Raw genomic sequence first — 25,040 nt, 5'->3', positions numbered from 1 at the left:
GGCCCTTCCATAGTTCCTACTAAACGGCAATCCAGTTTTATATTAACACCCCCCCCCCCACCCACCTCCCTTTACCGCGGCACTCCAGGCTAGAGGTTTGCGTCTGACCCTCGGGCAAGGCTGGTTAGGGACTTAGAAGAAGGGCAAGGAAAAGGCTAGCTGGGTTATTGGATTCTTTCTTGGGTATCTGAATTAGGAAAACCTGAGAGAATGAAGCAATTATCAGGGAAAATTACAGATGAAAAATGTAGGGAAAGAAGGCACGAGGAAGAAGAAACAAAAGAAGCAGCGTAGAGAGGGTAGAGTTCTGGACATGGAGGTCTTGGCAAGTCAAAGAAGCAACACTAGGTGTAAGCAAAAGCTATGAGACGGAGAGAGGTTACGCCGAATAAAGCTGGAAGACCAAATCAGCATGTAGCAAAAGGAGCTAGTAAGGCAAACACACAGTGAGAGAACGAGACTGATACAAAAGAAGAGGTTTGCCCTTGGAGCTGCCTCTGGTCCTGAAAGACTTCAGTTCTGATTTCAGGTTCCTTCTTGAGCATCCCCACAGGGAAACCCCTTTCCTTGAGGAAACTTCCATGAGTCAGTTCTTTGCAACCAGAAGGCCTTTTCTTGAGGGTTCAGCACTTAAAACCTCTTTTAGAAAATGAAGTTTCAATTGTATTGTTCTCTTGTTTCAGGTGAGTCTCAGCTGCAGATTCCTGGAAGTCAGGCATTCGTTCACCTGACTACCCTCTGATTGTCCAGACTTCCTCAAAGATCTATTTTCCCTGTTTCTGAGATAGGAGAAACTTCTCCTGTTTAGCTACTACCTAAATATCAATACAGACCGCACCACTCATTTATCGCCTATGACCCTTTGACATAAGAAGTAAACTCTTAGACCAATGAGAAACACAACTAACAAACTTTACAGGAGAAAAGCTGAGCACAAGAAGAGGAAAGATTCAGGGATTCACAAAATACTTTGCTATGAAGGTATAGTTTACTCTGCAAAGGAGGAGAAGGGTGAATATCCTATTACAAGAAACTTCCTTTTTTTAACTTGGGATGTAAGGTTGTATAATTTAAGATTTTTACCTGTTGTTCTTTTTGCATTTAGCTAAATTTCTTCTTTTTTTTTTTTTTTAAGTAGGCTTCATGCCCAGCACAGAACCCAGTGCAGGGCTTGAACTCACAACCCTGAGATCAAGACCTGAGCTGAGATCAAGAGTCGCCGAATGAGCCACCCAGGTGCCCCGGTTTAGTTAAATTTCTTAATAAGCTACATTTCACTGTGAATTACCTATTCACTTGACAGCAACAAATGACCACCTGCTGTTTCACCCTGTGCTAGGCAGCAGGTGCACAAAAGCTAAAGACAGTCCCAAACCTTGAAGGGGCTACAGCCCAGAGCAGGAAGTATCCTATTCCAGCGCAGTGTCATAAAGGCCACATAAGCATACGCCCGGCCGAAGAGGCAGTGGGACAGAGATAGGATCTAAGAAGCTTCCCAGAAGAAATGCCCAGGATAAGTCTTGAAGGAGCGGCAGGAGTTGGCTTGGAAGAGATGAGGCGGAAAGATGTCCAAGCGAAGGTAATGACCTGGGCACTAATGCTCTGCATCCTTTAGACCACAGTTGCCTTAAAGACCCCGGGATATCATGGACTTCCGTACAATAAGCCACCAATCCAGGAGTCTTTAGAAAAGGCAAGTATGCCCTTGACTCACATTCAAAAAGTCCCTTAGTCATACACCTTAAGCAAAGTTTTTCTCCCCAACCATACGCTAACTACGCCAGCCCCAAGGATAGCAGAAAATCCAACGTACCTAGTACTAGACAAGGTAAAGCTACCACAAGGCTCCCAAGTTTCTCTTCTGAGCAAATGATAGCTTGGTTCCTTTCAACTGTCATTACTGTTCATTTTGAGTTTGTGTATGTATTTTTCGAGAAAAAGAATGATTATGGTTTTCTTTTTTTTTATTAAAAATTTTTTTTTCTTAACACTTATTTATTATTGAGAGACAGAGAGAGACAAAGCATGAGCATGGGAGGGGCAGAGAGAGGAGGAGACATAGAATCCGAAGCAGGCTCCAGGCTCTGAGCTGTCAGCACAGAGCCCGACGCGGGGCTCGAACCCACAAACCGTGAGATCATGACCTGAGCCGAAGTCAGATGCTCAACCGTAGCCACCCAGGCACCCCAACGATTATGGTTTTCACGTAAATTACTAAAGCTCTCCAAAGCTTTTGATTAGAGGCATTTCGAACCTTTCCACGAACAAAATAAAAATACTTTAAGATTTTTATTTTAATTCCAGTATTGTTAACATATAACATAAAAAATACTTTTGATAATTATCTTGATCATCAAAAGTTAGATTGGCTACACTGATATATAGAATATGTTTTTCTTTTCCTTCAAGTTTAGCATTCAACAATAACCACATTTCACATATTTCTATAGAGCATAGTCTTTTTTCTTAAGTTTATTTAATTATTTTTGAGAGATAGAGCACAAGCAGGAGAGGGGCAGAGAGAGAGAGGGAGGGAGACAAAGAATCTGAAGAAGGTTTCGAGACGCAGGGCTCGAACACTCGAACTGTGAGATCATGACCTGAACCGGAGTCGGACGTTCAACCGTCTGAGCCACCCAGGCGCCCCTATAGAGCATAGTCTTATGTTCTAAAAAGCTTGCTGGTATATCATTTCACAAACCTCTTCATGTTTTCCCATCTATAAAGTCAATAATATATTTCTCTTACATAGTTACTTCTTAGGATTTTATGAAGTTAAGCTATATACCCAATGTTAGGAATTTTAAGCAACCAAAAATAAAGGTATAAGTCAAAATATTATTAAATATGGTCTTCCAAATTCCCTTCCCCAGTTAAAAGTAATTATATCTTAGATACTTTTTTTTTTAGCAGACAGAAATAAGACCAATTCAAAGAGAGTCAGTGGTTTACTGATCCTCAAAGCGCCTTGAACTAGTCTCCCTTGCCACGAGTAAGATGATAGTCCTAAAATATGGTGCAAGTTCTTACTCCGGATTCCGAAAATTGCATTAAGAGCTACCATGTGAAATTTTTAAATTCTATCTTTTCAAAGATTTAGCCAGTTTCAAGCGACTAGTGCTTGGAATTACTCACACAAAACATGATTAATAAAAACATCATTCAGTCTCCACCCTATCTGTCTCTCTTGGTCACATTTCAGAGGCAGTTTTTCACTCACGTCCTAAAGGTATATTCCACATATGTATGTGTGTGTGTATATATATATATATATCTCACACATCATATCAGCAAGTCTTCAGCAATATCCTCCAGGAGCTGCTGATCATAAAGATCGTCAGTAGCCCTGTCATCCCCCAAAGCACGGTGTTTAACACGTAGCGTGTGTCATCGGCACTGCCGTTGCTTAAACTGGTCCCTTGCGCCCTCGAAACAGTATGCAAGCATAGTTCGAAAAGGAACAGCACAATTTCTGGGAGGAAGCAGTAAGCATGGTGAAGCTAAGAGATGTACCCGGGGCCCGTCCATTTTCAATTCATACTTATTATACAGGAAGATGTGCATTCAAAACAGCCTATTCTTTTGGAACTGGTTCTTTAGTCTCCTTGCACATGCGCCTGCATGCTGACTGGCCAATTCTCTTCAAATCCATAAATTAAAATCCCACTTTTGCTTATTGTGCTTTTCACTTCAAAACGTCAACGTGGTTTGGATGTGTAGGAATGAATCCCATATACCTACAAAACTCACATCTCCCCTCTGGGGACCACAGTTCTTGAATTGGGCTTTGTAAAATGTAACCAAAAGACCAGATCCGTGGAACATTCTCTTCACAGAATTCGAGACATAGGGAACAACAGGAAGGAAACTTAGATATGAGGCAGCCCAGCCCCTCATTCTGAAAGAGGTCCAGAGGAGCAGAATGGGGAGTCCTGGGTCATAGATGGCAAAACCAAAACCAAAAACTGGTCCAATACACTCGTAAAAACCATGTAAAGCTTAAATTAGAATTGGGGCCCCTTCTTTTTTGATCAACACTCTAAATCTTTTTTTTTTAATTTTTTAACATTTATTTATTTTTGAGAGACAGAGACAGAACATGAGCAGGGGAGGAGCAGAGAGAGAGGAAGACACAGAATCTGAAGCAGACTCCAGGCTCTGAGCTGTCAGCACAGAGCCAGACGCGGGGCTCAAACCCACGAACCACGAGATCATGACCTGAGCCGAAGTCGGAGGCCCAACCGACTGAGCCACCCAGGCACCTGAACACTCTAACTCTTAAGTCTTTAAAGAAAGGAGTAAATTTGTCTGGAATATCAATGGTGACTGCCTCACGTCTCTGCTTCTCATCTCTTGAAGGGATTTGGCCTAACAGAAAAACGGAAATTTAATCAGCTAGCCATGGTGCCCCTTATTTTCTTGTGAGTCCTTGGGTGAGTCACATAACCTTACTCAACTATAACAGAAGGATAACGATACTACTTAATTCATAGGGCTATTGTAAGAGAGGGCTTAGCAGATATTTTAAAGTGCATTAAAATGTCAAGGCTTAAAAGAAATGGAGAAAATTTCCATTTTACACCTTATATTTATATCTTTTGGGGGAAAACACACACACACACACACACACACACACACACACACACACACACACAATTCCCTTCACTAAAGTGACACGCAAAATCGGCATTTGTAACCAAGGAGTTTGGGGAATGTCCCGCACGTAGTAACGGTTTTACCTTCAGAGGGACTAGAAGCTCTCGCACTTTTATTTACACACAGTGCACAAACAATGCACTTTTTAAATGTCATCAGTCTTCATTTTTATTCCCCCAGAGTTAAGGACGACCTGATGACTTGTTGTCTGGCTTCCCAGTTCTGTTAAATTTCTCCCTCAACCAGATCCTCCTTCTATCCACATCTTAGCTCCCCACTCCCCTCCTTGGATTACTCTTCCAAAGCGGACTCAGATTGCCTCCCCCAGAGGCAGCGCCCCAGTGAGTAACACATTGGGGGGGCGGGCAGAGTGTGTCGGAAGTGATCAAATACTTGCAAATGAAGTCGTACAGCTCACAGGAGAAGGCAATGGCCACAGGTGCCAAATGCAGATGACGATGGCAAGCTGTGGATAGGGCTGTCGCTACAATGTAGGCCGGTACTTCACCGCGTAACAACGTTGGGTGCAGAGAAATGACTCATCACACGACTTAACCACACGACCTGTGTAGGTTCCCCAAGTAGAGGCACCAAACCTATGATTTATGTGTGGGTGGGCATGTCTGTCTTCCTTTTAAAGTACTAAATTAGCCTAGAAAAAAAAAAAAAAGATGGATTGACAACACTCCTCTGAGTACTAGAGAAACACACCATGTAGAAAATGGGGATACAAGCGTGAGCACAAGTCTGCCTGCACGGAAGAGACTGGCATTTCAGCCATACCTTCCCTCTAAGCAAGACCAAAATGGGGACGGGAGATTCTCCTACTTTGGGGGATCAAGCCAGTCAGATTTTAATAACCCAGCCCAAAGGGGACTATGGTAAGATGAAGAGGCTTTAAAATGTTTTGCCCTTTGTAGATACACATCCTTGTCAGGAGGAATGGGAAAAGCCGTGTCATTACACTATCTATGGTCTTTGGAATTGTGAGGGGACAGTGCTAATGGCGGGGTTTCCCACAGCTATGTGTTTAGTTGGCATCAACTGGAGAAACTATGGAATAAGTGAAATGAGACAAGGGCTTCACGAACCACATGTCTCTCCCAATGCCCATTAGAGGTTAACAGGGTGCAGAGGCCACAGCTAATGTGAGTCACCCGGGCAATGGCTGCCACGGAGGCCAACTCACAATGAGTGTGAAGTTATTTAATAGTACAAGTGTAAAGGGTTAATAGATACTATTTGTATCTCTGTTGCACTGTGGGCAGGTGGGGGGAGGGGTTCTAACTGGAAACACTGGACTCTACGCGAGTTGGGATGCCTCCAGTGAAATGGAAGTTGGCTGGGGGGAGAACTCAGCCAAGAAAAAAGGACAGCTAGCTTAAGTCTAGCTACAAATTTAGGGCAGTTACTTCTACGCCTTTATGTTCTGCCCTACGACGGCATCTGCATGCTGTTCGGTGTGAATTATCGGTATTATGATTATAATTTAACTGTGTGGTGAATGTTGATTACACCACCAGGACCAAGTGCTCCAAGAGCAAGGGACCACGCGCCTGGTCCTTCCCTGTGTCCTCGGTGCCCAGCAAGGCGCCTGGTACCTAGGAAATGCCCCTCAAATATCACTTGAACAGACAAGTGAATACATGAATGAATTCCTGCGAACTCACGCTGTCACACGGGGTCGCCCTGTCCGCTCTGTGTGCCGTGAGCAGGGCTGAGTGTACCGCTCTAGTCCAGCACGGCAAGCAGAAGCCAAAAGGTGCCAATCTTCTTGGCAGACCCGAGTGCTGGGCCGTACAGGGTCCAGCGTGGAGGCCAGGGAAGGGGGCCAGCGCGACACCATCGGGGCACCCAGAACCCCAGGGCAGCCTCACTGAACCCCTCAGATCACTGCTGATCCTTCCAGGCCTTTGGTGTTCTTATTTAAGACCTGAGGAATAACTACCCTTTCTCTCCCCTGGCAGTTCTGAAACTCTAACATTTTAGGAAGATGTCCGGAACCAAACCATGGTAAGATCTTCTGCTTTACGAAGTGGAAAAGAATTAAGTTTTTAAATACGAAGTTCAGTTCTATTCCAGTGAAACATTATATGGGTGTGTGGAGGGCGCTTCTTGCCCGATCCAGGCCAATTAGTATCTCTCTTTCAGCCCTTCTCACACCCAAAAGTCAGGTTCTCCAGGCCTCCCAGAGAAAAACATAAATATTCTGAACCAGGGCCGGCCCTTTGCTTCAATCTCTAGCTATCACAGGGAGTCAGTCTGATAAACATTTGCAGTTCGAATGGAAGGAGGCACAGCCTCCCAGACTTTCACAGATTTTTTTTCTTGGGGGGGACAACTAGCAGAGTCACAGAAAACCTAGAATTAGGTAAGAAAGCGAAATTCCCCCGGAGAATTCAAAGAGAGCTACAACTGAGAGCCTTGCCGCGTAAGAAGAGAAGAAAGGAAATCCACAGTTCAAGAAAATAAGCAGACATTTTTTTTTCTTAAAAAAATTGTTTTAAGATGAGTATTAGGCACTGATTTTCGCCTTCTCTTCCCATCTCTCAAGATGTCACTTTAAAAAGCAAAAGGTTTTATCCACAAAACCACCAGCGAGTAAACAGCCTTCACATTCTTACCCTCACACACACAGTAAGACATTTACTCTCTGATAAACAGCAATTGTAAATAAATCTCATTTAATCTCTAAAAGCCACAATAAAAATCTTTAACCTCCAAGGTAGAGTTTACAGATGTGTCTACAAGCCTTACCAGAGCCAGAAAACACAAGGTCTTGAATAAACTACTCTAACAGGAGGCACATTTTCTCTCAAGCATCTTACAGGGACCTTCTTTTAAAAAAAATATGTACAAGGGAGGAGGAAAGGGGAAAACCTAAGCCCTCCCACCCCATTCTCTGTACAAATCGGCCAATAAATCTAACGAAAAGACACAAGAGGAAAGGACAGAAGCCAACAGGTGGAAAAAGGCATTTTGTTTCCTTAGAAATGCTCAGACACTTGATCTGTGTTCCCCGGTTTTTTGTCTCGGGGTGTCTTTAATGATGGTTTGACGATGATGATGATAACAGTTCTACTTGGGGATCCTGCAGGATTGCCAGCTCGAAGATGTCTCCATGCCTCTTAGACACAAGGATCTGTACTGTGTCGCCAAATCCCAGGCAGACCTGCGGCATCCCCACTCGGCTCTCTGGATTGTACAGAAGGGGAAACTGAGGCACGCCCCCCTTCCCCACCCCCCGCACCCCACCCCCCCACACACACAACTCCTTTACAGCATCTACCACCAGAGAAATCCCCGAGACTGGAAAAGTTTCTGGATTGTCTCGCAGCAGAGTTCTCCTGCTCTCCCTTCTCGTCTGCTTGCCGCTCTGCCTCCGAGTCTGGGCTCGGGGTGACGAGGGCTGGGGTGCCTCCCCTTCACAAGGGGGGCCAGGGCCATGTGGGGGAAGTCCACACGCACACCCTCGCACACACAAAGCTCGAGGCCATCTCTGCAGGCGCCCCCCGGCCAGCCCTAGCCCTGCTTGAGAACGCACAGCTCCCAGCCTGCAAGGCCTCCTTGGGCTCCAGGCTGGGGCTGCTCCGAACGAGGGCTCTGCCCTTCTCTCCCTCTCTTTCAGCCTCCCCTCTCTCTCTCTCTCCTCTCTCTCTTTCCCCCTCACACCTCCACCCTCACACCCTCCTCCCGCCCCTCTCCATCCACCCCTTCTCCCCCACCAACCCAGAAGCACAGATCGTGTTACTGGGGTTCCCTCGAAAGAGGGGCCATCCCCAGCCCTGCAGCACTTCTAGGGGCAAAGGCAAGAGCTCCAGCGGCAGGACCCCAGCGCTCCCTCCTGAGCAGCGCAGGAATGAGACCCCCACTTCCAGGCACGGGCGAACGAGCCAGCCACAGAAGAAGGAATTGTTAGGGCTCTTACCTTTTTTATGAGGAGAAATTCTGGAGAATCATTTCAGAAACTGAGGGGGGAAAGTGAATGAAGACAAAAAAGGCCCTTTTCCTGCAATCCCCGGCCTCCTGGTATCAAGACACTAGGACAACATCAAAGCAACTTAGGGGGAACACTTTAGGGGCCTATTGTCTGCTCTGGTCTGATCTGTTTTTCTTCTGACTCCCCCTCTTGCTGCGGTGACACTTGGTACGGCCCAGGCATTCATGCCAAGTAGCTTTCACACATGGAAGCTTGTCTCAAGCAATTGCTGACAAGCCACAAACAAGACATTCTCCCTCCCTTCTGGGCGCCCCCCCCCACTCCTCCCCCTCCACCTTTTCCTCCTCCCCCCTTGTCTCCCCTCCTCCTTTCTTCTGAATGCAAACTAAAACTCTCCAGTGACAGGCAGGCTCGCAGGCTTGGCCTAGCTGCGCAGGCAGAAACGCACACACACACACACTCTCTCTCTCTCTCTCTCTCTCTCTCTCACTCACACGCAAGCAGCTCAGCTAGTTGCTGCACTGGTGGAGTTAAGAGACAGGAAAAAGCCTAGGCTGAGTTGGGGGCAGGGAGAGAAAGAGAGACGGAGCGGGAGAGCAGGAGAGCCTCCTGTGTCCTGGTAAAATGGCAGAAGAGAGGTGAGCCCTTTGGAAAAACAGCAGTGGCCACACACGTGTGCACAGAGACGCCCCCCCCCCCCACCCCCGGGGGGTAGCCTGAGCTCCAGGAAGAGTGAAAGAAATGACTCCACAAACAAAACAGCAAGGTCCCGTCAGCTCCACACTGGGGGAGTGGGGACGTGAGAGGGTAGGTGGGCCCAGCTCTGGTGCGTCTGTAGAATGTTATAGGTGCCTTTTCTTCTCTCCGGTAGACAAAAATTGGTCCCCTGAGGAGCTGGTCTCTCTTCACTGCATAACTGAGCCCAGACCTGAGCTACTAGTTAAAATAAAACCATGAAACGTGTCAAGGTGCGAGTAAACTTTAACTGTGGGTTCAACTTGTACCCGGCATATTTTTAAAGTGGATTTGTTTTTTTTGTTTTTTGGGTTTTTTTGTTTTGTTTTTGTTTTTGTTTTTTTTTTTTTTTTTTGCAGAAACCCTAGAGAGCAGTAGCCAGGAGAGTAGTAACAAGTAGTGTAAACTCCGAGAGCTGTGAAGTGTGATGCTACAGTTACTGATTGCCAGGCGGCTGGAATGTATGGAGGGTGGGCGCTGTGAGTTGCGGGGAAGGGGGGAGGGGGGGAGGGTGAGTCTCAGTGAGCTGTTTTCGAGGAATGAGGGGGGAATGAAGTAGGATAATGAATATGGCATGAAGCAAGCAGGAATTTGATTGGTGTGGAGGGAGGAGGAAGGTGGGGGTGTAAAGGAGAGAAGAGAAGGGGGGGAAAGAGAGAGAGAGAGAGAGACTGCATTGAAAAAGGAAGAAGAAAAATGGAAGCCCAGAGATTGAAACATGTGGGGGAAATGAGATGGCAAACGAAGGCATAAAATGTGAACAAGAAGGAGCACAAAAGATGAGCGAATTTGCAGATGTCATGAAATCAGGAGGGCCGATTGAGATCAAGAAGAAGGACAGGATGATTACGTGACATTCATATGCTTACTGTGTTGTGCAGTCACAGACCTGACAGGGTCTCCCCCTAGGCCAGGAAGTGACCCCCCAGCACGCGGGGACTGTGGGGAAGCTTAGCTCCTCACTGGAGCTGATCTAGACCTGCATTCTTACAGGAAGGTGGCTTAGACTCTATTTCTCAGAATCTTCTACAAAATGCAAATTACGTGGATGCACATCACTCACTCTTCGTAGAGGTGCGACAAAGGGGAAATTAGGGCTCTTTAAACCTAATGCTGACTACATGGCTTGTCACTGCCTAAAACTCACCAGGTCAAAGGCACATCCTTGTTCCTGTTACTTCATCACCTAGTTTGCTTCTCCATTAGGGCCGATCCCTAGAATTTTCTGTCCCAACTCCCATTCATGGCGATCATAAGAATAATAACCACTTTATTATTTTTTTTAAATGGGCTCCGCACCCAGTATGGAGCCCAACTCGGGGCTTGAACTCACAGCGCTGAGATTGAGACCTGAGCTAGGATCAAGAGTTGGACACTTAACCAACTGAACCACCCAGGTGCCCCAGAATAGTAACTACTTTTGATTGAGTATTTACTTAATTGTTAGCACTTGTCCAAGCATTTGTACCATGAAAGCATTTCTATTCAGACCATCTCCATTTACAGATGATAAAAAATGAGGCACAGAGAGGTTAATTAACTTCCCTGAGGTCACACAGCAAGGTATGAGTGGAGCTGAAATCAGACCCTGAAATCAGGTCTGTGTGATTCCAAAGGCCTGGCATTTGCCCACTAGTTTATGCTCTCTCACCTGCATAGCTCGGGTTCTCCATAACACCCCACTCGGCCATACAAATGCATTGTTTCCTTCTGCACCTCAGAACTGGATTTGAGTCCTCTCGCTCTGAGCCAGGGGACCTTCTGACCTCCCCTTAACAGGCTACTGACTCACCGTCCACTTCTAAGCCATGATGACTCACTATACACAATGGGGCCTTCTAGGCAAAAATTGCATAAAGGGTCAACTTAACCTTTAATGACTACACGATTTACAGATTGCCGGGCAATGGAGAAAGGCAGCTAAGGCCAGGAAGGCTTCCCTTCCTTAAAAAAAGAATAAAAGCAAACTAAAAACACCCGCAAGGTGTTGACGATAATGATGATGATGACGGTAGCTAACATTTATTAAGCTCCTCCGTCTGTTAGACAACCCCATAAGGTATAAACTGTTACTGCTCCCATTTCCTGGATGAAGAAGCTGAGGCACGGAGGTTCAGTAAGGTGCCAAGCTCAGTGAGGCAGGAAGTGCTGGCTGAGATGTGGCCCCAGGCGACCCTCCTCTCCAGAGACTGTGATCTCTACTGCTGCACAGTAGTGGGACAGTGAAGACCCCTTCCAGTTATTAGAGTGACAATCTGAATGCTCAGCGAGAGAGAGAGAGAGAGAGGGAGAGAGGCAATAACAATGCTAATGTCTTCACGTGACATCTCCAGGAGGGGCTAATGGAGAAGAAAGCCTATGCCGGGGTCCCCCCCCACCGACAGCCCCAGTTTTCCAATTCCTCCATAGTCCCACCTGGCAGAGGGCCGAGACTCCCCAGCACCTGGGTCACAACATGTTGATAAGAACGCCAGGTTGTACTATCTTGCCTCTACCACTGATGGTTTGCACCTGCCAAGTCCAAAGAGCCAAGAAGAGAAAATCCAAATAGGCAAGTGAGCAAGGTCACGGTGTGAGTGTTCCTCAGTTTATTTTAGGAGACTTCTGAACGCTAAGAATGGAGTAGGGTAGAAAATGTCCTGGATTCTTGAGTGGAAGATCTGGATCCTAGTGCCATTCTACCACTCACGAGGATGTGAACCAGGCCCTTCTGTCCGAGCTTGGTGTCGTCAGTTATAAAATGAGCTGACGCCATCAGCCCTAGCGCCGTGTCTAGCACTAAAACGTTATCGTTCTGGTAAATTTCCCTGGTCAAAGCCAAGGTAGCTGATGAGACGTGTGTTTGGGTACGTGTGTACATGTGTGCCGGAGAGGGTCATGGCATGAAGGGATAGAGCAAGGAAGACTCTTTGGGTGGATCTACCCAAATCATGGCACATCTCCCCCCAAATACCTACCACGTGATAGCTATTTTTCACTTTATTTTCTTTCACTGCCAGAATTTCCAACAATTGCACATTCGCTTGCAATATTAACAATCTTAAAAAAAAAAACAAATGCTTCTAGAGGGGATAAGGAAAATCAGCCACTTTTAGGTTAGTGTGAATTATTTCATTAGGCTACTTTCCTCCAAATACCTAATTCATATCAAATGGCCAGTTAGCTTAGAGAGTGAAGTGGAAAAGACTAGGGGAAGCAGGTAGATAGTTTCAGAATTGAGAAGCGTCTTGGTTTAAGACAGGCCTGATTTGGGGCTTGCTCGAAGTGGGAGAAGATAAAGGGCCACGAGGGGATGGCATTAACTATGAGAAGGTGAGAACACAATAAAGGCAAATAGTTTCAAAATTGTATCTGAGGTGAGTCTGGAATTTAAGGAAGAAGGACCGGGGCACCTGGCTGGCTCAGTCCATAGAGCATGCAACTCTTGATCTCAGGGCTGTGAGTTCAAGCCCCATGTTGGGTGTAGAGATTACTTAAAAATAAAATCTTTTAGGGGTGCCTGGGTGGCTCAGTTGGTTAAGCACTGGACTTCAGCTCAGGTCGTGATCTCACGGTTCATGGGTTCGAGCCCTGCGTCGGGCTCTGTGCTGACAGCCCAGAGCCTGGAGCCTGCTTTGGATTCTGTGTCTCCGTCTCTCTCTGCCCCGACTCAGCGCTCTCTCTCTCTCTCTCTCTCTCTCTCAGAAATAAATAAACTTTAAAAAATAAAATCTTTTTTAAAAAATTTAAAAATTGCGGCGCCTGGGTGGCTCAGTCGGTTAAGCATCTGACTTCGGCTCAGGTCATGATCTCACAGTTCATGGGTTCAGGCCCTGCGTCGGGCTCTGTGCCGATAGTTCAGAGCCTGAGCCTGTTTCAGATTCTGTGTTTCCCTCTCTCTTTCTGCCCCTCCCCCCACTCACACTCTGTCTCTGACTCTCTCTCTGAAAAATAAATAAACATTAAAAAATAATAAATACATACATACAGGAAGAGGGACCCTGATTTCATCCTCCACACTCTCCTTTCCCTGCACCTGACACATGCTCACGATAGGTCCCTGCGGGGTCCCTATGGGGCTCAAGTTCCATTTCAAACATGGTTTTTATGAGGGAAAAATGCTCAGCCCTCCAAACACCCAACTCACAAATTAGTGTTACAAAACCCAGCCCATTCATAATTTGATATCCATCTACCTGTATGTATTTGACTGTGGGAAAAAATGTGGGAGTCAGACAAAAGAGGTTTCTCTCTCTGCATTTCTGGAAGGTGAACTGTCTGACATAAAGGAGAGAATCAAGCAGAAAATCAAGAACCAAGTTTCAAGATTTAGCAAGATAAAGCAGCAATTTAGAGGGCAGGCAAGATTAGAACTCACCTGATTTGAAAATAGCCACTTCTCCTAATAATAAATTAAATAAATTACGTTACATAAAAATATAGCTACCTCCTCCAGGATTAAAAGGCAGGGTGAAGTTTCTGGGTTCTGGAAGTGAAAGATATGAGTTCCGATGCGATGTACTTATAAGCTAAATGCCCTTGGCCAAGGCTTTTAACCTTTCTGAGCCACAGTTTGATGATACTTCACATGATATCATGAAGTGATGAGTTACTGTGTCAATGGGCTCGATGAAGAGTAAAGCGCTATACAAATTTTAGCAAGTAATAGGTAAACATCTGTGGCAATAAGAGCCCTACTATGTATCAGGGCTGCTTTTCACATGCAGTATCTCATTTAATTGCTACAACTCACCCTGTAAGAAAAGTACTGCTAACACAATGCAACACGGTGCTTTCGTGCTCATCCTGGGTCTCTAGAGCCAGCCGGGCATGGTATCGTGTTACAGTGAGTCATAGTCACTCTGTGATTTCGGACAAATTACTCAACCTTTCTGAGTTTCAGGTTCTTCGTTTGCAAAATGAGGATGTCAACAGTACCTTCCTCATGGGATTATTTTGAGGAAGAAATGAGATAATGAATGCATGTGACATAATTAGCACAGTGCCCAGCACATGAAAAGTAATCAGCAGACGTTAGATGTTATATTTGTTCTCATTTCACAAACGTGGGGAGATTAAATGCTTTGCTCAGGGTCGCACGGCTTATACATATAAGGCACCCAAATGTGGTCCTGTTGGACCCAGAGCCCCTGCTCTTTACTGTTCTTTTATATTGCCTATCTCGCCATTGATTTTTCTGAACCGCAGGTAATTGAAAGGACATGTTAATGGCATTATCATTTGCTTTACCCTTTATTAGCTTTCCCACGTGAACTGTTGGTCTGTAAACATAAACACTCAAGGAAAATATTTTCCATATAGCACATCTTAGAGAAATGATGTTATTATTTGAAAACACTAGTTGGAAGGATCCCTCCAAGTAATCCTGGAGCAGAGTGCGAGCATCTCAGAAAATGGTTGTGGCAGACTCGTGTTTTAGAACTTAAAAATTATTAGTTTGAATTTTATCTTCTCTTCTCAGCTAAGCTGCAGGTCAAAAAAAGAGCATAAGTGGCCAAAAAGTATAATGTAGAAGAAAGAACAGGGGCGCCTGGGTGGCTCAGTCGGTTGAGCATCCGACTTCGGCTCAGGTCACGATCTCACGGTTCTTGAGCTCGAGCCCTGCGTCGGGCTCCATGCTGACAGCTCAGAGCCTGGAGCCTGCTTCGGATTCCGTGTCTCTCTCTTTCTCAGCCCTTCCCCTGTTCACACTCTGGCTGTCTCTGTCTCTCTCAAAAATAAACAAACATTAAAAAGATTTTTAAAAAATAAGAAGAAAGAACAAAGCATGTAGGTAATCTACAAATCATAGTATGCTCCCACCCCAAATGTTGAGAGATGCATAGAAATTTGAGAAGATCCATTTTACAGGCAAAAAATATTTAAAGGGAGCACAACTTAAGTTTATATCTTAACGAGAGATTCACATAATTGAGCTCCAGTGAGAGATGGCAGGTGACCACAGATCATCACGTAGTGAGGAACAGAAACCCCTCTCCTGCAGAGTGAACGAATACGGCTTCTTCCTTCTCTTTAAAGTACAATAAATCAGAAGAACAGGCTCAATGTGGGGAGGTTGACAGGATAACCATTCTGGAAGCGGCCAACAGATTCAATGCCCCAAGGTCTTCACACACCATTTTTTAAGCTCGAGTTATTTCATCTTTTTTTTTTTTTTCCAGGCAACTTTCTGAAAAAGCTCTAATTGTTGCAAAGGACCTATGCATGCTTGTAGAGGACCCTAATTGAATGATAAGGGAGATAAAGGATAGTCGGAGATTTGCTGGAGTTCATATGTATTTGCTTCGTATTTATAATTGTCGTTTAAGTGGGTTAACTAATGATAATTTGGAGTTCTGTGCATTTCACGGGGGGGACGTGGCACATATATATGTGCTCGCGCACACAGTCGTCTTGGGAGAGAGGTGGGCCCGGATCTGCGTGATTAAGTACCCCAACTATGCAGGTTGTAGAGTGTCTGTTAGGAACTGGCATTTCAGTGGGACAGAGAGGCCACTGTGTCCCGTCTCCCTCTCCTCTAAGCTAGATGTGGAAGGGAGCTTAGAAGGCCTGAGGAATCGATATCAGCCAAGGCCAGGAAGGCACAAACTAGAACATGCTGCATTTGCCGAGGGCTTTATCTGTAATGCCCCTTCCCGGAGATCTGCTTCTATACATATACAAAGCTTGTAGCTCATCAGCACAGAAAGAGGCAGCAGAGGTACCGATGGGAGCTGCAGGTTTTGGTAAACAATGAGCCAACTTCTCCCCCAAGGGAACAGATCAGAGGCGATGTAGTAACGTGGCTAGAGAGCTTCTCTCCAGCAGTCAGGGAGACAGCCAGGGAAGGACTGCTTCCCCTGATTGACCTTGGAGGCTCGGCCTCCCTGGCCTTGGTTAATGGCAGAGGGATTCAGGTGTGACCTGAGGTCCTCAGCTGCTCCGGGGCCTGCTTAGAAGCCAGCTCAGGCAGCCAGTGCCTCGGCCACCAGCCACAACCACGTAATCCTCTGCTCCAAGCGGCTGGGAGTTCACTTTTCGCTCACTCTGAGAGGGGTACTTACACAGGGATCTCTCCCTAGACTGGCTCCAGAGTTGGAGCTGTTCCGCCCTGCAGAGCTGGAAGGAGATAATTGCTCTGCAACTATGATAGTGGCATTCATAGTACATCTGGACCCGAGGTCGTTTGACCTCTGAAAACCTGGAATGGAAATAATGCAATTATCTGAGCTTAAGACAATTTAATAATAAAAAAAAAAAAAATCCCGAAGCCAGGAAAAGGAAATTTATCTTTCATGCCACCTGTCTTTTGCCTAGCAATGGAATGTGTACCTTTCATAAAGATGAAAGATGGAGTAAAGACTGAATAGAAGGTGGTATTTTCAGTCCAATTCAATAAGCATTTGCTATTACCCGTTGTGTGCAAAACACTGTGCTCGGCCTGGCGCCACCAAAATGAGTAAGACTGCCTCTGTTCTAAAGGAGCATGCCCTCTAGATAGTGGAAAAGAGAGAGATGCTTCCAAGTGAAAACACCAGCCATCACAAGGTAAATGAAGCCAACAGGTGTCACAGGCATTTTTTTTTTTTTTAAAGAAGGCCTCGTGTGGGGCTAGAACTCACAACCCTGAGATCAAGAGTCGTGTGCTCTACCAACAGAGCCAGCCAGGAACCCAGGTATTGGACATATTTTGAGGTTTCTGCCCAAAACATGTCCTCCATTCCTGGAGTATAACACCCAGGCCACCTGCTCAGAAAAGCTGGAGCACTTAACGTTTATACGATGCAACCAGCTCCCCTGGCCAGTAACATTCTGTCTCTAAGAAATTGAATCAGGACTTAACAGAAGCTAGTTGATCTCTCTTAGCTCCTGAATTGAGAGAACTTCTGAGTGGGGGAAGAAAAGTAATGAAATCAACCTACTCAGGGAGGTAGAGAGGAGAATCCATGTGGCTTGACAGAGAGAGAGAGACAAAGTATCCTTGCTTGTCTGCTCTGGGGGAGGCTTCCTGAATTGAGGTCCCTTGAGATGTTCAGGACACTAAATAACCCCTCTCCAGCTCTCCCCCCAGACTACTTCTAACAGGTTTCTCTTTCTTGCCCCCAGTAGAGAGAATGAAGCTCAGTAACTCAGTTCAACCCTTCTTAGATGCCAAGCAGCATACTTGTTCCAGATGCACATTAAATAAACCGAACTCACAAGGAGTTTGAGGCCTAGTAGGGATTCTGGTAGGTGAAAAGTACGTATATAGTACTATGGAAGTAGTGTTAAGAGAATCTGGGGAGGAAACAAGCATTTCTTTCTTCAGAGGAATTTTGGGAAACTTTCACAGAGGATGCAGTGTGTGATCTAAACCTGGAGTAGGATTTGAAGAGATTTGGTGGGCTCATGCATTTCAAGCAGAGGAAAAGGTACTTACTACAGAGAAGGTAGGAAGGTCATATGAAGGTATTACTTCTACACGTCATTGCCTCTCTAGTTTTCAACCACGTTCCAGCATGGCAATCTAGGGTGCTCCCTAGGACCCATGGGCCATATTCGACCTGTAGCATTTTTGTACGGTATAGCCTGCAATCTAAGAATGGTTTTTACATTTCAAAATAATGGCTGGAAAAATTTTTTAAAAGATGACTGTTTCATGACATGTAAATATTAGATGAAATTCAAATTGGTCTCCACGAATAAAGTTTTATTGCAACACAATCACCCTTATTCCTTCACATAGTATCTACAGTTGCTTTCATACTAGAGCCATGGAGTTAAGTAGCTGCAACAGAAACCATATGGTCTGCAAAGTGCAAACTATTTCTTTCTGGCCCTTTGCGGAAAAAGATTGCTGACCTACACCCTATACTTCAGCCTCCAAAGGTTTCCTTGGAACGTTTGCGATATGAAGATGCCACCTTCACAGAGGGTAGATCAGTTATCCATAACTGATGGATATCCATAACAAATGGTATTACCAATATGTACTTTGTAGGACTGTTTGAGAATCATCTAGAATATTTGTCATGTGAACAAAGATGTGAAATAGTATACATATTTTGGGCCCCACATTATATAGATAGATAGATAGATAGATAGATAGATATAGATAGATAGATAGAAACAAAACCTGAAAAGATATGCAAAGAGCTGTCAATACCGGTTACTTCTGAGATGTGAATTGTGGGGAGCTTCATTTACAGAACAGCAGCAATAATAATAATATCAATTACAATCCCCTTTTCCTGACTGCTTACTATGTACCGAGCACGGTGATCAATGCTTTATGTATACAACATCTTACTTAAATTTCCTAAGAACTGTATGACGTTAAGAACTCTTCTTGCCCTCACCTAGCAAATCAGGAAACTGAGGCACGGAAGAGCTAAACAAGATCACACAGCCAACATCAGTAGAGCCCTAATATGAACACAGGCAGTCTGAGCCCAGGGCTTTCCCTCTTCCCAGGACACCACACTTGCCCTTCTTCTGTTATGCATTTCTTGTTCGAACTTTTTAACACTGCCCATCTCTTACTTTTGTAATCAGGAAAAACATATACTTTAAAAGTAAATAAACACATAAGTACATAGCATGGTATGGTGCCTGGACACACCGTGATGGTGGTGATGGTGATGATGATGATGATGATGGTGACGATGATGGTAAGGAGAAGGATGGAGGAATAAGATGATGGCGACCTACACTTATTGACCTGTTCCTACGATGTAGCAGGACTTGGCATGCTAACGTAATTGAGGATGTATTACAACTTGTTATTATTGCTGTGATTACTCTTCTCTTTCTCAGAGATGGGCTAGGGCTGCGTGGATCTCCAGTCTGAATGCCAAGGGCTAAGAAAAGCTGTCTTAAAATTGCCCCCACTTCCTTGTAATTTTAGGTGGTCAGAGAACGAATGAGTGCAGAGGGGTGGACTGGATGGCTTCTGGGGTCAGGTGGAGGAGGGTTCCAAATCTGGTTCCAGCACTTGCTTGGCACTGTGACCCTGCTCTAGACCTTACATTGTCACAGTTGGACATATTTGGCCTGCTTTTCCAACTCCACCTTATGGAGTAGGACAACAGGTGTTTGAGGCAACTGGAAGGCCCCACTGCCAGGCCTCCTATGCCTGAGACTTCTGCAGGAAAAATTATTTTCTTTGGGTTAAAGCTTAGCTAAGGAGAAGTAAGGTTGCCTGGCTGGCTCAGTCAGTGGACAGTGTGACTCTTGATCTCAGGGTTGGGAGTTCGAGACCCACCTCCACTGGGTGTGGAGATTACTTTAAAATCTTTAAAAAAAAAAAAAAAGAGCTTGGCCAAAGACAGGTGCCCCTTAAGCCACTGACTCTGTGGCAATTTAATTTCGTGGAATCATAAGATGTTAGAGTGAGGAGTCACCTAAAGTCCAAAGCCTCATTGTCCCTGAATCTAAACCCCTTTCCTTTTTCTATCTACAGTGAGAGAGGAGTCCCTGCTCCTGTCTGTGTCAATCCTTCTCCTCCTCTGGATCCCCCTGGCCCCCTCAATCTTCACCCTCTGTCCATCATACTGTCTTTTTCATACCATCACCTTGCTGGCTTCTTTCAGTCAGTCTTTAAATAAGCTCAAGTTCCCCTCATCTTTAAACAAAATAACATATCATAACATAACGTAAAATAAAATAAAAATACAGGCCTCCTGGGCCCCATATCCTCTATGGCTACTGCCTGGTCTCACTTTTCTCCTTCTCAGCCCAACTGCTTACAAGAATTGTTGATAGACACTAAGGGGGCAAACAATAGAACCCTGGGTTTTTAGGACGGTCATATGGTTTGGGGAGCAGGTTCAGCCTGGAAGAGGAAGAGTGAATGGCACAGAAATCAGTAGAGAAAAAGAGGAGAAGAAAGTGGGAGGGTTCCTGTGGACAAACTGCCTATTTCATAATTTCACCCAAAATCAAAACTAACCCTTCACAACCAATTAATAAATTTTATTGGATCTGGGTACCTGCTCAGAGTCTGCCGGCTCAGTACTGCGGGAGGTAGGGGGAGGAGACAGTCATGTACTTACCACTGCCTTTGAACTGTTCAGTTTCATCCGGGAGGCAGGATACACACACTCAATTAAGGTATCAATACAGGGCAGTGCATGATTTTTAAAAAATTTTTGTAAATGTTTATTTATTTGAGAGAGAGACACACACACAGAACGTGGGCAGGGAAGGGGCAGAGAGAGACACATACAATCCGAGACAGGCTCCAGGCTCTGAGCTGTCAGCACAGAGCCTGACACGGGGCTCAAACTCACGAGCTGTGAGATCATGACCTGAGCCAAAGTCCGATGCTTAACTGACTGAGTCACCCAGGCACCCCTGGGGCAGTGCGTGATTAAAGCTACGTGAATGATCTAGATTAGTGGTCCTCGGACCACTAGCTCAGCATCACTTAGAAATTTGTTAGCGATGTCGGTTCTCAGGCCCCACCTCGGGCGTGCTGAATCTGGAACTGGTTGGGGGGGGGGTGTCCCAGCAGTCTGTGTTTTATAAAGCCCCCCAGGTGATTCTGAGGTGGGCTAGCGCCTGAAAGCACAGGTGTAGGCGATTCGGTTCTGGGGCTGGAGGCTCAGGTCAGACTCACAGGGCATTCAGCTTTTAAACTTGGTTCTGATCAATGAGAGAGGCTGAAGGGTTGGGGGCTATCTACGTGAGTGGATGTATAGGGGTAGGAACGCATAAACCACAGGAGGAGAGGAGGAGACGGTGCCGTTGGGGAGGAAGGTCAGGAAGAGTAGGGACCAGAAGCTGTAGCTTGGACGAAGAGGAAGTGGTTACAGAGGCTGAGGGTGGGGCCAGGGAGCCCTGAATAGCAAACTCCTGTGGGGAAACAGAAACCTCCTCTCGGTCTCTCTAGAGAGGACTCCACCTGCCACATCTCATTTCTTTCTCTCCTTTACCTACTCAGGCACTCTCTCCCCACCTCTCATCTCCAGAAGCCGGGATCACCCCTCTCCTTTGATCTTTGCTGCTCTGATCCAGGAAGGTGTCTCTCTCCCTGCCTCCCCCATCAGTACTTCCTCTTTCCTCCTCCCAACCCACCCCCTGACTCCTGCTGCAGAGGAGAAATTATAAACCACTCCTTTGAAAAACCATTCCTAGAGAGGCTACACGATTTGAACAAGTTCCTATTCAAAGCGTCAGGGGAGCCACACCTGCCTCTTAGATTCTGACAGTATGTACCCGGGATTCATTCAGCATGGATCAGAGGACGGTTGTCAGAGCCGGCTGTACGCTGAGCCTCAACAGCGAAGTTACACCGGGGCCTGCGGAAGGCTGTGTGGTGCTGCTCCAAGCAGCTCTCTGTGGGAAGTCCCTCCAAAGCCCAGAGGAATGCTTTAAGGCTTGCAGCCTTCCTTCCCAGTGGGATCTTCTCTCAACATAGAGCCATCACATGCACCTTTGGGCTCTGATGTTTAGGCGTCATATTCCCGGAGAGGCAAGGAGGTGTTGCGGGATGTGCGTGGGTTGTGAGGGCACAAGGGTTGCTCCCTCCCTTAAAGGTTTTCGATGCAAGACCGAGGTTTAATTTAAGCTGGCAAGGTGGCTTTGTCTGCTTAACTTCGCACAGTTGCCTTATCTGTAAAATGGGGATCACAAGACCAAATGACAAAGTCCCTGTGAACATCAAACGAGAGGGGAGAGCCCATTATAAATTACAGTTGATGCTTGTGGGGGTTAGGGACGCCATGCCTCTGCACAGTCAAAAACCCAAGCATAACTTTTGACTCCCCCAAAAGCTCCTGTTGGCCGGAAGCCTTACCAATAGCATAGACAGTTGATTAGCCCATATTCTATACGTTATATACACTACACGCTGTGCTCTTACAGGAAAGGAAGCTAGGGAAAAGAAAATGTTATTTAAGAAATCATAAGGAGGAGAAAATACATTTAGAGTTGTGTACGGTACTCATCCCAAAAAAACCCGCATGTAAGTGGACCCATGCGGCTCATACGCGAGTTGCTCAAGAGTAACTCTGTGTGGCCCATACAACACCCCGTGACCCCGGTAGGCTCCTAATTGGCCTCCCCATTTCCTCGGTTGTCTCCTCACTCCACCAGACCCTGTCCAATGTCGTGAACTGGTTTTCCCAAAATAGGACTCTTATTATGTGGCAGGATAGTGTCTCAAGGTACAAATTAATATTTCCCACTCCATTTCATCTCCCAACATTTCTTTTCATCCTTTACCTTTCGGTCACCATGTGGTAGCAGGAATGAGAAAGACAAAGACAGGAGCTGGGAGTCCTCTGGCCTTTTCCCGGGAGAGACGGGAAGAGCCCTCCCAGTCCCAACGACGCCCGTGCACGTGGCTCGGAGCAGGCCTGCAGACCTCGGGAACGAGATGTCTCAGGGGCGCCACATGGGAGGGTGACAACGGCCAAGAGCCAGCCCCTTCTCCAGGGCTTGCTAAGCCGCACAGCACTTGGTCTCCGCCCAGGGAGGTGCTGGCCGATCCTTCCTGATGCGTTATTTTCACCACAGAGTGGAATGGAGTTCTGGTTTAGTTCTTGTATTGTCACTTGAGGCTTGACATTTAAAAAGCTGTTACTGACCATGTTGCTTCCCTAATCAAAGGGCCTCAGTGACTCCTTACTGCCTTCAAACTCACATCCTTGTGTTATCCTGTCATCTGGGCTCTCTACAGTCCAATCAGCCCTGCCCATCGGGCTAGTCTGTCAGATTGCATGTCAGTTCGTCCAGCCAGCCTGGCTGGACCCATCCCACACCCACGGGGGTCCTCACTGGATGTCCCACAGCTGCCTCCCCCATCACCTCCATCCCTGCCTCCCTCACTTCCTACAGTTCCGACCCCTGCAGACAGCCCCACAAGAAACACAGTTGTAGGAGCAGAAATCTGGGGGTCGCTCTAGCCCCTCCCCACTTTTCTCCCCACATCTAATCTCTCACAATGCCCAGGAGAGACTACGTCTTAAATACTTTTGGACTCTGTCTCTTTCTCTACACTCCTCCCCCACTGCTTCAGTTCTGGGCTTAGTATCTTTTGTTCTGACTACAGCTCTGCCTCTTCCCTTCTGGTCCCTTCCATGCGGCGGCAGAGAGGTAGCAGCATGTAGGGGTAAGACAGGAAAGCCTCCTCAGCTCCTCACCCCTTGAGTGAACTTGGGCAAGTTTGTGCATCTCTCTGGAGGTGATAAAGATTATTGTGAGGTTGAGGTTTATAAACCACAGTTGGCCCTCCCTAAATAATATAAGACACAGTTATCATTATCTTTCCAAAATACAAATGTGGTAGGTCATTTCCCCCGAAAACTTTTACTGATCGTCCTGTCCTCTGAACAAAGCCTAAATTCCATTGAATGGCCTCTAGTGCCGTTATGACCTGATCTCTACCTGTCTAACTACCTGATTTCCCATCACTCTTCATCTGCCCTTATACACTGGCTTCTCCAATGGGCTTCCTAAAGAGCCTTTGCACATGCTGGCCCTTGTTCCTGCAGTCTTGGCTCCCTTGTCACCTGCTGAGTCCCCACGTCATTATAGCCTTCTGCACGTTACTTTACACATACTTCAATTGTTACACATGCCACACTGTAATATGCTTTTTACAAATGCACCTGCCTCCCCCGTTAGCCTACAAATTGAGAGAAGGAACGATTTCTTATTCCTCTTTAAGACCTATAATAGATATTTCCAAAAATAAAGTCTGTTCCATAAATTGATGAATCAACGAAATACAAGCCGTGCTGATCTCTACTTCTGCGAGTTTCCTCCTCGGCATGCCATCTCTGCCCCCATACATTTATGTTATACTGAGCCTTCAAGTCACATCAAATTCCATCCTCAGAAAGCCACACAAGACCACTCAGGTACATCTGGTAATGCTAACACTGAGCAAATCCCTAAAACATGACTGTGTTCTGCCCTGTATTGGAGCTGTTCTCATACAGACCGCCAACAGGTTTTTTTTTTTTTTTTAATTTTTAAAAAATGTAATCTTATTTTGAGATGGGGGGAGGGACAGAGAGAGAAAGAGAGAGAGAATCCCAAGCAGGCTCCACGCTGTCAGCACAGAGCCTGATGCGGGGCTTGAACTCACAAACGGTGAGATCATGACCTGAGCTGAAACTGACTGAGCCACCCAGGCCCCCCCGACCACCTTCAGTTTTAAAGTACAGGTTCCTTGAGGGCAGGTATGTAGTTTCCTGAACTTCCTATCCTTTATGACCTTCAGCACAGTGGCTGCTTAGTAAATGTCTATTAAACAGTGAGTCAGTGAGTGTTTGCAAGAATGAACAAATGAATCAACGTCTCCCTTGTCTTAAAGTATTGCAGCAGTCACCTGCTTTGTCCACTTAGGGATGTATTCATATACAATCTTAATGTGTCTACTGTATTCTCTCTTTAAGAGATTATAAGCCCAAGAGCAAAGGCTGCCATATACTGCCTTTCTATTTCTCACAACCCTGATCACAGTGCCGAAAAAAATGATAATAGTACAAATTTCATAAATACTTCTTGAGGAATTGAACCAGCCTCTCTGACTAGTAATGGAAGTAACAAACTGTACAGAAGAAGAAATTGGTCTGGTGAATTACAACAAGTTCTACTCGGTGTCTGTGCTTCTTCACATCACTGTTTTTCTCCTGTTCTGCTGTTGTTCAAGTCTGTTTCTCTAGCCTGCGGCTAAACATTACAACCAGCTCAGTTCCCGCTACTCCATCCTATTCAATGCCAAGAGCAGTTTTCCTGG

At 45.9% G+C, this 25,040-nt stretch overlaps 1 protein-coding gene across 2 annotated transcripts in view; it reads right to left on the bottom strand.

Annotated features, from left to right (window-relative positions):
* The window catches only part of LOC147578305 (uncharacterized), a 72,173-nt gene extending 63,276 nt beyond the window's left edge, over nt 1–8,897 (bottom strand). For both annotated transcript variants that reach the window (XM_086718000.1, XM_086718003.1), the window contains exon 1: nt 8,585–8,897. The gene's annotated coding sequence lies outside the window, so the exon portion shown is untranslated. The remainder of the gene's footprint in view (nt 1–8,584) is intronic.
* Nucleotides 8,898–25,040: the final 16,143 nt, after the last annotated feature.

This window comes from Puma concolor, chromosome C1 (assembly GCF_028749965.1).
Source record: "Puma concolor isolate L17-30 chromosome C1, mPumCon1.1.hap2, whole genome shotgun sequence".
NCBI lineage: Eukaryota > Metazoa > Chordata > Mammalia > Carnivora > Felidae > Puma > Puma concolor.
This window is presented reverse-complemented; position numbering and strand designations above follow the sequence as displayed.